Source organism: Ruditapes philippinarum, unplaced genomic scaffold, assembly GCF_026571515.1.
Source record: "Ruditapes philippinarum isolate M1 unplaced genomic scaffold, ASM2657151v2 ctg727_1_1_1_1, whole genome shotgun sequence".
NCBI classification, from domain to species: domain Eukaryota; kingdom Metazoa; phylum Mollusca; class Bivalvia; order Venerida; family Veneridae; genus Ruditapes; species Ruditapes philippinarum.
The window spans coordinates 93,930-107,849 of NW_026855530.1; the positions used below are offsets into that span (position 1 = coordinate 93,930).

General features: G+C 33.0%; 1 pseudogene; it reads left to right on the top strand.

Annotated features, from left to right (window-relative positions):
- The first annotated feature begins 70 nt into the window (after positions 1-70).
- On the top strand, positions 71-8,876 carry LOC132743642 (cholinesterase-like; annotated as a pseudogene).
- The last annotated feature ends 5,044 nt before the right edge of the window (positions 8,877-13,920 follow it).

Below are 13,920 nucleotides of genomic sequence, written 5' to 3' on the forward strand. Positions count from 1 at the left end.
GATTTGTTTGCAGATACTTACATGTTATATAATATGTTGTTATAATATGTATTGCAAATTGATAAGTAGTCAGTTACAAAAATAAACACGTACAGTTCAGGGTTAAGAGATCTAGGTTAAGGACAGATAACTTTATCCATTTTATCAATGCAGACTACACACATAATATCACAACTTTAAAATGAAAACGACGAAAGTTTGTTTAACTGCTGTTTTCTGCCTTTTTTTAAAAGAAGGTATTTTATCAGACTTTCCTACGGTTTCCACAAAACTTGGAGATATACATGGAGCATATAGTGATGTTGCGTTTAAAGGCAGAGAGTTCAAAGTTAAGAAGTTTCTTGGGATACCGTTTGCAAAGCCTCCTGTAGATAAACTTAGATTCAAAAGACCAGAACCAGTTGGAACGTTGTCACCAAATCCGTTTCCAGCGATGAAATTCGGATCATCTTGCGCTCAAGTCGATATTTTTGGAATGAAAAGAGCAGAAGATTCGCTAGAGGAAGACTGTCTTTTTCTGAATATTTTCGTTCCGGTACAGAAACCAGACAAAACAACTGGACATGCTGTTATGGTATATTTGCATGGTGGTGGTTTTTCGTTTGGAACCGGAAATCGATACATCGGGGACCGTTTAGCATCAGTCGGAAATGTTATTGTTGTAACAATAAACTACAGGCTTTGGATATGGGGCTTTTTAGATGGGATTATGGGACCAACAGATGGCATTCAAATGGGTGAATGAAAATATTGGATCTTTTGGAGGGGATAATGAAAGGGTGACCATATTTGGGGAATCGGCAGGGGCTATAAGTGTTGGGTTTCATGCTCTTTACCCACCAAACAAAGGTTTTTTTTCAGAATGTCATCGCAGAAAGTGGCTCTCCAAGTACATTAAATATGCTCGAGAATTTCAAAGAAAATGTACAGCAGGCAAAATATCTGGCAGAATTGATGAACTGCAATGTGGACAATGTGGACCTTGTATTTGAATGTATTCAGAACAGGGATAGTGCGGCTATTGTTGCAGCCTTCAAAGAAGCTTTGAAAGATCCTCGCTTATTTCTAAATGTCATATTCACTCCTACAATAGATGGAGTAATAGTGAAAAGTTCTCCTGCAGAGCTAATGGAACAATCAAGAAATGGTGTTCCGAGTGAAGTGACATTTTTTAGATCTTTGGTTTTTATGAATGGTTTAAATGGGGATGAAGGTGGTATGTGGCTTCATATGGCGGATGGTAATTAGGACAGCTATGAAGACTTACATTTAACACAAGAAATGATGGATTTCGCGATCATCCCGTCAATAATGCCACTGGTAACTGCCTCTTATGGCGGCTTGGATTCGGACGTGCTGCAAACACTCATCAGTTCAAAATACAGAGATTGGAAAAATCCTTACGAATCTAAAAATATCCGAGAAAAATTTGTAAAACTTATGGGAGATATATATTTTAACGTTCCCGCTATTGAATTTAGTAAAGTGCATGTGAATGGTTCAAATGCTGGAAGTTATCTGTACAGATTTACAGCGGCTGTCGAACGGCATTTAGTACCTACTCCTAGCTGGGTACATTCTGGTAACCATGGTGATGAGATTGGACCCGTATTTGGCTATCATTTAGGTTATGATGGGTTCGGGGAAGGATATGCTCCTCCGCAGTGGGAATGGAGCTTGTCTGAAAGAGTTATTGCATTTTGGTCAAATCTTGCCAAGAATGGGTAATAAACATTTGTTTGTTCGTTTTATCTTTGCTTATACAAAAGAATAGTCTCTCCTCAAATTTGGAAATATATTACAGAAGCACATTCTAATTTCTTTACTTGTTTAATTATATGAAGGCAAAAGGTACACAATCATAAAATTTTATTTGCTAATTTCACACTTTTGAGAACATTTCTCATTGTTTCAGTAGAAACATAATTGCAATATTAATTGTCAAAGGAAATTATGAGAAATTTTCATATTAAATAGTAAGTGCCTCTCATTTGCTTAGCATTAAGAAATGCAATCGTTTACTACATGTCCCTTTTTACGACGACGCCCGATGCTTTGCAAAAATGACCGAATGAAGTATTTTCTGGATCAATGCCTTACACATCAATGTAATAAATGTTCATAGACAATTCCACGTAAGTTGACAGTAGAAAGTATTGGATTATAATTCAATCATAATTAATAGCATAGCTGTTATATAAAAAGCAAACAATGCCGTTTAAGCATGTGTGTGATGGTCAGTTCAAAAGTGATTGCTTTTCATTGTAGTATCATTCAGCTGCAGTTAAAAAATAACATGAGATGTTCAGCTGTTTATAGATGTTACAAGGTGTTGATTATTATATCATGTAATGACATAAAAAATTAGCCAGAACTATGTTTTACTTTCCAGCAACCCTAATGGAGAAGGTGGCAATAATAGATGGCCAAAATATACAATAGAAAAGGAACATTTTCTAAACATAGACGAAGAAGACTATATTGACCAATACCTTCATGCAGAAGATGTAATGTTTTGGAGGGAAGTTGTTCCAAAGGTTATAGAAAATTGTCATGACAAACCGGCTGTGATTTCGAAAAAGTCGTCTGATGCTAAAGATGGCTGCAATTAAGGCTACAGAATTTTTGTAAACAGCCACAAATAAGGGCAAACATAAATCTTGTGCGCATTTTGGCAAATATGTACTATAGACACAATAAAAGTTCTTTCAAAATAGTTTTCCTTATAGAATATCGACAACGGTGTTCATACATAGAAAAGTTAAAAGCCTTCTTTCTGTTCAAATCTAGTTCTCCTACACTATAGAGTCGTGCTCAAAATAATAATATAAATATTCCATGTATCACATAACATTTTATAATTAAATTTCCACTGGACTCTAACAATTACACTATGTTTGTAAAATGTTAAGTCTTATGCACGACCGCGCCATACTGTTATTACCAAGTCAGTAAAGCGGCAATATTCTGTGTGCAAAATATTTTACTGATCTTTAACCTGTTCATACAAATATATTCACACTGTCACTTCCTTTTATCTTGTTTATCATTTTGTTTCATTTGATGAGATTTAAAGAGACACTTTGCCATATTCCGTTTTTCGTGAATGTCAAATAATGTCATTTTTGTTTGCCAATGTTTAAGTAAACATGCATGCTATAAGAAATTGAGTATACGTTGATGTATAATGGCAAAATTTTAAATACACCCGTCAACAATTTGCGGAAAACGTGTCAGGTTCTTGCATGTCATTGACTGTATATTGTAAATAAAAACACGTTTTAGTCAACGAAATACGTCAAAAGTTTGCGCCGATTGGCAAAATTATGATTTTTTTTTAAATAGAAATTTAAGAGGATGGTAACTTCTCCACCTCTTCTATGTATATATATATAAAGTGCATATTGTAACAAAAAATGAAAAAAAATAGTATGGCTGGTAGGACAAAGTCAGATTCATGAATGTCGTTACCATAGCTATAAAATATCATGTCAGGAAACATATTTCGAAAACTGAAAATTCTTTTTTGATATCGTTTAACCATTATCATACCGTATTAATCACATATTGCTACAGTGATGGCAGAAATCTAAAATATATTGATTACAACAGGCGGCAAGTTATAAACTTGCTTTACGAATTCTATTTTTCTCTATTTTATTTGGTTGATGTATTTATATTACGCAAATAATGTCAATTTCATTGCTACCAACTTACTTACTGTAGATACTATTATGTAATTTGGAATCGTTTCACTATTTCATAAAATATTTTGAGCGGGATGATATCTCTGCGATTTATAGTAAACTTTTATAACATATATTTCTGTGTATGATTGTCATTCTATTGTTACTGTAAATACACTAATTTCAATTATTTTTCATTTTGAGAATGTAACCCACTTTTGGGAACCATCAGTCCATTTCAATTATTGTAGGTTCATTTCATTTATAACCCATCCTTTCTGTAATCCAGTCTGGAATTATTGTCTCATTTCATGCCTGTAATATCACCAATGCTGCATATTAATTATATCTTCTCCATTCTGGTTAAAGAAGAGTGTAAAAAGTATGTTGAGTATGAAACTTTTTGTACATAATTTGGAGTTTGTTAAAAAGTGTTTTAGATATTATCTTAATATCTTAATGAGTATGTTTTGGATTAAGATTCCTTTTGGTTTAGTTTCTACAGAATTAAAAAAAAACTCGCACTCATCCGAGATTTATAATCATATAAATAAATAACTCCAAATGTTCTTAATGTAATTAAATGTAAACTCGACAAACTTTTAATCAGTTCTGTAATCAATTGTATTATTCCCTAGCACAAGTGGCTATTATCATCCTAGATAGTCAACTTAAAGTGACTTTTAAAACGAATGGTGTTGTCTTTAACAAAATAAGTGCTAGCGTGCTTAGTTGACTTTCATTTTTTGTTTATTTTCTTTAAAACATCCCTGTCCCCGTGTGCTTTACACCACTTAGGGTTTTTATTTGTAAATATAGATTAAATCAACTTTTATGAAAAGCAAACACTTCTTTTATAAAGTTTGCACTTTTATAAAAGACGTGGACAGCTCTTTGCCCCTTTCCGTATGAGAAGGTGAATCCTGTGATGCATGTATGAAGTCGCACAGCCACTTCCCTTGCAACGTGTCCTCAATGCGTGTATGTGGTCGCACAGTCGAAAATCTCTATCAAAAGACCACGTTTTCAAGTGTTTTGAAAAGGAACCGTCTGGTGACAAATTTTTATCTGTCTTTTTGTTCTATAAAATGAAAGTATCTCGTTATAATCAGTAAACATGAATTTGACTTTGTAACTTTTATTCATGAGTTATACATGTATATAAAAGTCTTATAAGTACTTTGTCACTTTTATTAAAGAGTCATAAAAGCCTAGATAGGACTTTGATACTAAAGAGGAGAAATAAGTTTTTAAAACTTGTTACTCCAAATTACAACTGATTAACAATTTCAAATCTTAATCAGGTGAAAATGCATAAATATGCGCAAGTAAACAAATTTGTCAACCAAGAGCAAAACCATAAAGCAATAACATAATACTCACATTTACCGCCCTGAAAAAAATCCAAATATACATTTAAATATGCATCAATACTTTAATGTTTATGTCATATATAAAATGCGTCTCTACACATCAAAGTTTAACTTATAAGAAGACAGCCCGTGCAAAACATAACTCTGCGTCATTCAAAACATCAAATAACCCATGTTCTAGTGATTTTTACCAGAACTAACCTGTTCCACACCGTTAATTATCAACATAACTAATCAAAAGTTGAAGACAGTAATACAAAGTATTTTGTCAAGTTGTCATAGGGAACATTCACGGCTCAAACTCACGAAACCTACATCTATTAATTTTGAACTAATTAAGCAAGGTGAATACTGTACGCTTTAAACAGACACTTTAGTTTGATTATTTCACCAACATTCTGCCAAGGTTATGTGACTTGACTAGTAGTAAGGTGAAGTCTATGCAATCTGTACTTTTTTAGCAACCTTTAGCCAAATTTTATGTTTTTTTGTCAGTATCAGTAAATGATATCTGCACCGTAATTGTGATCAATTAGGATATTACTTTTAAATAAATATGGACCGAATTAGCCCCTGCCGAGTTTGTTTAAATTGGAAACAATGAAGATCCTTCTCTAAGTTGTCGGTCATTTTCATAATACAAAATTCTAATTCTTGTCAAGAATACGTTACCTTCCCTTTTTTAAAAGGAAAAATGGGAAGAGACTATGAAGGAAAAATATAAAAAATGTTCGATATATACCGCTCTGTCACCGACTCCCATCACTTTATTTCTTTTCTTTTCAATGGTCAGAGACAAAGAAAATATTCCGTTAATGACATCTATAACATACTGAAACGTTTCCACAAGTGAAAGCAGCCCAACTTCAGTCCTGTTTGCTTTTCCACGCAACGTAAGTGCTTCGGACATACTTGTTAGCATATCGTTGGTTAAGGCACGAGCGATTTTGTTTTCTAGATTTATTCTATGTCCACAATGATGTAACTGAAGGCTGGATCTATACGTTTAAACCAATTATTTGTTTGTATACACTTACATCTTATAATATGCTGCAATAAATATGCATTGAACTATGTATTAAAATTACTTCAGGTAAACAAATAATCACGCACAGCTCAAGGTTATTAAGAAATACAGGTTAAGGAAAAATAATATCACAAATTTCAAATGAAAACGATGAAAGTTTGTTTATTTGTTGTTTTCTGCCTATGTTTCGAAGAATCTATTTCAACAGAGTTTCCTACAGTTTCCACAAAACTTGGAGATATAAATGGCGCATACAGTAATGTTAGGTTTAAAGGCAGAGAGTTCAAAGTTAAGAAGTTTCTTGGGATACCGTTTGCAAAGCCTCCTGTAGGTAAACTTAGATTCAAAAGACCGGAACCAGTTGGATCGTTGTCTCCAAATCCGTTTCCAGCGATGAAATTCGGATCATCTTGCGCTCAAGTCGATATTTTTGGGATGAAAAGAGCAGAAGATTCGCTAGAGGAAGACTGTCTTTTTCTGAATATTTTCGTTCCGGAACAGAAACCAGACAAAACAACTGGACATGCTGTTATGGTATTTGTGCATGGTGGCGGATTTTCCTTTGGAACCGGAAATCGATACATCGGGGACCGTTTAGCATCAGTTGGAAATGTTATTGTTGTAACAATAAACTACAGGCTTTGGATATGGGGCTTTTTAGATCTCAATAACGACAATGCTCCAGGAAACATGGGATTGTGGGACCAACAGATGGCGTTCAAATGGGTGAATGAAAATATTGGATCCTTTGGAGGTGATAAGGACAGGGTGACTATATTTGGGGGATCGGCAGGAGCTATAAGTGTTGGGCTTCATGCTCTTTACCCACCGAACAAAGGTCTTTTTCAGAATGTCATCGCAGAAAGTGGTTCTCCAACTATGTTAAATATTCTCCAGAATTTCAAAGAAAATGTACAACAGGCAAACTATCTGGCAGAAGTGATGAATTGCAAGGTGGACAATGTGGACCTTGTATTTGAATGTATTCAGAACAGAGATAGTGCGGCTATTGTTGCCGCCTTCAAAGAAGCTTTGAAAGATCCTCACTTATTTCTAAATGTCATATTCACTCCTACAATAGATGGAGTAATAGTGAAAAGTTCTCTTACAGATCTAATGGAAGAAGCAAGAAATGGTGTTTCGAGTGAAGTAACATTTTTTAGATCTTTGGTTTTTATGAATGGTTTAAATGGGGATGAAGGTGGAATGTGGCTTCATATGGCGGATGGTTATAAGGATAGTTATGAAGACTTACATTTAACACAAGAAATTATGGATTTCGCGATCATCCCTCAAATAATGCCACTGGTAACTGCCTCATGTGGTGGCTTGGGTTCGGACGTGCTGCAAACACTCATCAGTTCAAAGTACAGAGATTGGAAAAATCCTTACGAATCTAAAAATATCCGAGAAGAATTTGTAAAACTTATGGGAGATATATATTTTAACGTTCCCGGTATTGAATTCAGTAAAATGCATGTAAACGGTTCAAATGCTGGAAGTTATCTGTACAGATTTACAGCAGCTATCGAACGGCATGTAGTACCTACTCCTAGCTGGGTATATTCTGGTAACCATGGCGATGAGATTGGACCCTTGTTTGGCTATCATTTAGGTTATGATGGATTCGGGGAAGGATATGCTCCTCCGCAGTGGGAATGGAGCTTGTCTGAAAGAGTTATTGCATTTTGGTCAAATCTTGCCAAGAATGGGTATTAAACATTTGTTTGTTCGTTTTATCTTTGCTTATATAAAAGAAATGTTTCCCTTCAGATTTGAAAATCTATTACAGAAGCACAATCTAGTAATTTCCTTTTTCTTCTGATTATATGAAGGCAAAAGGTGCACTTTCATTAAATTTTATTAGCTAATTTCACACGTATGAAGGCAAAAGGTGTACACTCATTTTTTTGTGTGCTAATTTTACACGTTTGAAAACATTTCGATTGTTTTAGTAGAAACAAAATTGCAATATTCCTTGTCAAGGGAATATTATTAGAAATTTTCATATTAAATAGGAAGTGCCTTTCATTTGTCAGCATTAACAAATGCAATCGGTTATTACATTTCCTTTTTGCGACGCCGAATGAAGTATTTTCTCGATCATTGCCCTACACACAAATGTAATTAATGTTCATAGACAATTCCACGTTAGTTGACGGTAGGTAGTATTCAGTTATGTTTAAATCATAATAAATAGCATATCTGTAATATAAAAAGCAAACAATGCCGTTTTAGCATGTGTGTGATGATAAGTTCAAAACTGATTGCTTTTCCTTGCAGTATCATTCAGCTGCAGTTAAAAATAACATAATTTGTTCAGATGGTTTATAGATGCTGCAAGGCGTATATTATTACATTATGTTATGACTTAAATGTAAAAAATAGCGAGAACTATGTTTTACTTCCCAGCAACCCTAATGGAGAAGGTGGCAATAATAGATGGCCAAAATATACAACTGGAAAGGAACATTTTCTAAACATAGACGAAGAAGACTTTGTTGACCAATACCTTCATGCAGAAGATGTTATGTTTTGGAGGGAAGTTGTTCCAAAGGTTATAGAAAATTGTCATGATAAACCGGCAGTGGTTTCGAAAAAGTCATCTGATACATGTGATGCTAAAGGTGGCTGCAATTAAAGCTACAGAACATTTGTCAACAGCCACGTTTTATGTAAATAAAAAATCGCAAACACATTGCTTATTTGAATTTAGTGCAAATAACTTTGAAAATGCTTTCACATACTGAATATCGACAACAGTGTATATATAAAGAACATTTAAAAGCCTTCCCTTCTTTCTGTGCAAATCTGGTTCTCCTACTTACAGAGTCATGTACACAAGAACAAGATATTTTTTTCAATTTATCACATACCCAAATATCTGATATAGTTGAATTAAGATTTTCTTGTCATTATCGCGAACATTATATAAACAACACATGGGTTTGTGCGTAACCGTTAAAATATCATCCATATAGCTATAACATAACCCATCTGTTATTTATCTTATTACCCTTAACAAATACTGTGATGATCTGAAATTGTCAACTTCATCTAACTGTAACAAAATTGAACTGATGATAATTTTGTTTCGTTTTCTGTAGCAAATAGAACGCGTGACCAGATTTTATACTGATAAAATGTAATGTTACCCTGTAAAAGTACAAACTTCTTTGCCACATGGTACACTTGCATTAACAGTATGAATATTTCCCAGTGATCTATTAGAAATTAACATTAATGCAAAAAGCACGTTAGATCATGCGCACCACTGCACCTTTTTATTTGAAATCGCTAGTTTTCAGTGCAATCATTAAGATATGCGAGGTTTGTACAAAAAGAGCGCATACTACTTCAGACAACAGGTTTTCATATCGTTTTAAAATCTATATATTTGTAAATTTAATACATTTATGTGCAGAATTTCATACATTTATGATATGGGTTAATGAATAACAAACATTTGAAACTATACAGTGTAAGTGCGCAAATTACGAAGTTATTTAGGCGTCAAAGTAAGTCCATAAAATTCGTACTCAACATGCAGGCTATTATATCATTCTTCATAAAAATTCAGGGAGGCCAGCCCACAGGATCAGTTCGCTTCCAAGAATGTCTGTCAAGATTTTGTGTCAAAAACCTTTACTGATTCGTAATATGTCCGATATACAACACATTTTCGCTTGTCTGTCTCATTCTAGTAAATCCTTAACGGAATTATTGTAAGTCTCTTCCCACTTTTGGATAAAATAATGTCAATTGAATTGCTATAAACTTACTGTTAATTGACCGAAAATATCACTGCGTAATTTAATATTTTTACATACGGCTGGTATGTCAAAGATGAAAAAACCATAAAGAAATGGTTAAATAAAGAAAACTATAAAGAAAACGAAATAAGATAAACATGGACCAATTTATTGCTCTATTATTTGCTATTACAAGGAACATACAATTTACCTTGTGTGTTGGTAAATAAACGCAATATATATGTTCTTTAAAGGGTACATTTGAAGCACAAAATTTCTTATGAGGACAAATATTATGAAAGCCGGTTATAATAGCCCTAACGCCATTAAACACAACATGGAAGCATTTCCATCTTTGACACACAAGCTATGTACAAATATTAGACAGCTATGTACTTCATGTAATGACAATTAATTTTCAAACCTATGTCTTTGCATTTTGCCGAAGCTTAGGAACAATGTCTTAATTGGGTGCCTTCCTCTTGTGTACCTGTTCTTGACGACTGATCGTCTTCTATACGATTTGCCACAATGCCGGCAAATAAACACATCAGAACTTTTCTTGTAAATATATTGAATTATGTAAAGTATTTAACGATAATATAAGCGCAATATTAAAATTTAAAATATACATTCCATAGATTTACGTTAAAATACTTATCATTTAAATGAACACTTTTTTTCTGCGTCTATAATATAAAAAAATAACGAACTGTTTTCATTTCCAAAATAATTGACACAATGGTATGACATTTTATGTATGTAATTGAAACATATATTTTTCTGGTGTCATAAGATTGAATTTCTATGTAATGTACATGTTTGCATTTTTATTTTTAGGTATTGTTAATTCTTTAAGCTGATGTATACAGTGTTATCAAAACAGTATACTGTTAAGATGAGAATGTATAACAAGCAAACCGAATTCATTCAATATGATACTTCTTACTTTTCACTTTCAAATATTATATTTGTATGGCTTCAAGGACAGGAATCGAGAAATAAGTATAATTAAATGAAAAATTCGACGAAATAGGACAAGCAATAAAATCTTTTAGCATTTTAGTCATTAAATTCAACTTCGTTATGCAACTTAACAAAGAATGACAATTGTTCATGACGGGCAAACTTACAATTGTGTACAAGATGTCATTGCAAATTTTGCTCAAAATGCGTTTCTATTACTGAAAACAACGCATTTTAGTACCTGTTCCCCATTGTACACATCACCCAAAACAACTTTTTCGACTTTCAGGCCTAAACAGAGAGAGCTACAAAGTAACCAATAACAGATTAGTACATGGTTTTTACACAGGAGTTCCGTGCGGCCTAGTTTGCATACAAATTGAACGTTTTAAATGAATGCTGCTTACCTCAATTTTACTACTTTTACCGAGCGTGTACGATTTTGGTCACATGATCATCCGCAGTGTTCTTACCTTCATCCACAATTTATACTTTAAGCTATTACTTTTTAAACATTTATTCTCATGACAGAAAAGAGAAAATATATATTACATGAAACATTTTCTGTTTTGTCACTCACTGTTCATAAGGTTATTCTTTCACATGAAGATGTGTTGAAACACTTTGTTTCAAAATAACGTTTACTGTTTGCCATTTAAAAGTGTTTCTTCGATGCACCTATTGCATAGATAACTTTTCCACCTTGAGAAAAATATAACACATGACAGTATAAGGGTTAATGCTACAATTACATAGACATATACAATGTAGACAGATTGAAAACTACATTTTGTATAATTATAATATAATTTGTTTATTTAAACTTTGAATGAGATTAGATCAAAAGCAATAGTGTAAATATGACAACTGTAAACAGAACTGCTTGAACTGAAATGAATTGACCAGTATACGGCCAATCTATGCTCTGTATTGTTGGCTGTTGGATTTTTTAGATTTATACCTTTGATATTTCCCGGTTGGTTATGGACAGTTCCAAAAAATGAAAGCTTGAAAAGACCATGTTACAAATTCGGTATTCGATAAAATTCGATAAGGCTTGCAAATATAAACCGTCTTTTAACAGCACTGTCGGTTGCTTTTTGTTCTTGTCGTCCATCATATTTCCTTTATATTAAGTAGGTTAAGCCGAGTAAAGAAAATAAATGCGTAATTTGGCAAAAACATTTGAAAACAAAGTGTGAGACATCCCTCACGCATTTAATCCTTTAAAACGTTTTTGAAACGTCATGTTTTGCAAAAATAAAATAATTCTATGATATACAAATGAAAAGTAGAAAATCTGTAAACTTAAAATTTTCTTAGAAATTATTAATGACCTTATTAAAATTTCATAGCTAACTTAAAAGCACGAAAACCGATCTCCTCGCTTTAGTTGCGTTACTATAGTTGTATATATACCTCCTCAAGACATAACGATGAAAATTAGCCTCCGTGTCAATAACAAGTAGGAGATGGCACATTATTATTTTCTTTGAAAAATAATTTTTTTAAGTCTGCTCTTTGATAAAGGGGCGGACAGCTCTTTATCCCTTTCTCGTATGAAAAGTGAACCCTTTGATGCGTACATTTTTGGTCTCACAGTTACTTTCCGTCGAACATGTTCTCGATGCACGTATGTTTTATTGGCAGTATTCGGTTCACTGTAAAAGTTAATTAAAAACAATTGCAAAATGTTTCAAAGAAATATTTTTATTTTATGCTTTTTAGTAGATTACTGATTTATCCGTGAACATTATATTTGATAATTTCACAGTGAAAATTATCAAAATATAATTTCACACTTTTCAATGACGGAACTATTTTTGTAAGATTTTCCCCTTGTGGTACCTCAATTTTAATTTTGCTTACAATTTGACAATGTCATGCTGTTTAGAGAAAAGCAAAGCTGAAATTTATAAATAAATTAAATATCAAAAGTAATAAAAAGAAGAAAACTTACTTCTATTCATCCAAATTACCAATCACCAAATATCGTCTCTTAATTTTTTGTTTCATTTTACAGCCCCGAAAAATACAATGATTTCCCCTGAATCAAACACAATTATTTTCATCCCGTGAAATACATAACTTTTAAAAATGGCGACCGCTAACATTTAACAGAGCCAGGTTTTATGTAAATTCGCAGTAAGTAACAGAAATATGAATGGATTGTTGGACTTTTCTCCTACTAGAATTGTTTGTTTTTATTATAAAAACAAGCGATCATTCATATTTTTTGTAATAAAATGAATAATATCACCGCCATGTAACGTTGATTATCGAACTTATATTTCAGCCCAAGACTTCTTGTATTTTATGAGAAATTCAACTAATACATGTACATAATAGAGGCTACCAGTGGGGAAAACAGATTTTAATATTAAAGTTAATATCAAGGAAAGTTCTTAATAACTTGCTTTTAAGCATAAAATAAAAAAAAAGAATTTTTTTTGTTTGTACGCCACTCGTGAGAATACTGTTTTTAAAGCTCACTCGATGAAATAAAACAAACAAACTAATATCCTCTATGTATTGCGGTGTTATTGTAACTGAATTTTTTTCAGTTAGTTAACTTCCGAGTGAACGATGTCTGAGTTTTAGTAAAGTGAAGTAGAATATATAACACAAAGTTTATCTAACATTTGTTGTCTTTATTCAAATAAATAACAAGAACAATCTATAAAAGCTTTATGACAAAATAAAAGATTCATATAAAACAATTAATATTTGGGTTTTTTTTGCAAGTTTCCAAAATGAGCAGTTCTCTGGTGATTGGAAACATGACTGAAAACATGATTTGAGCCGTGTCACGACAAAACCAACATAATGGGTTTGCGACCAGCATGGATCCAGACCAGCCTGCGCATCCGCGCAGTCTGATCAGGATCCATGCTTTTCGCTTACAGACCATATAGCAAGTAGAGAAACTAATAGCGAACAGCATGGATCCTGATCAGACTGCGCGGATGCACTATGTTGGTTTTGTCGTGACGCGGCTCATTTATTTTTACACATTAAATTTGCATTCTCCAAAACCAGCCAAAGTAAGTAAGTCCTAAATGTACTTGTGGAACGTTATAATTACTACATATATCATCATTTTAATAGACGTTTGA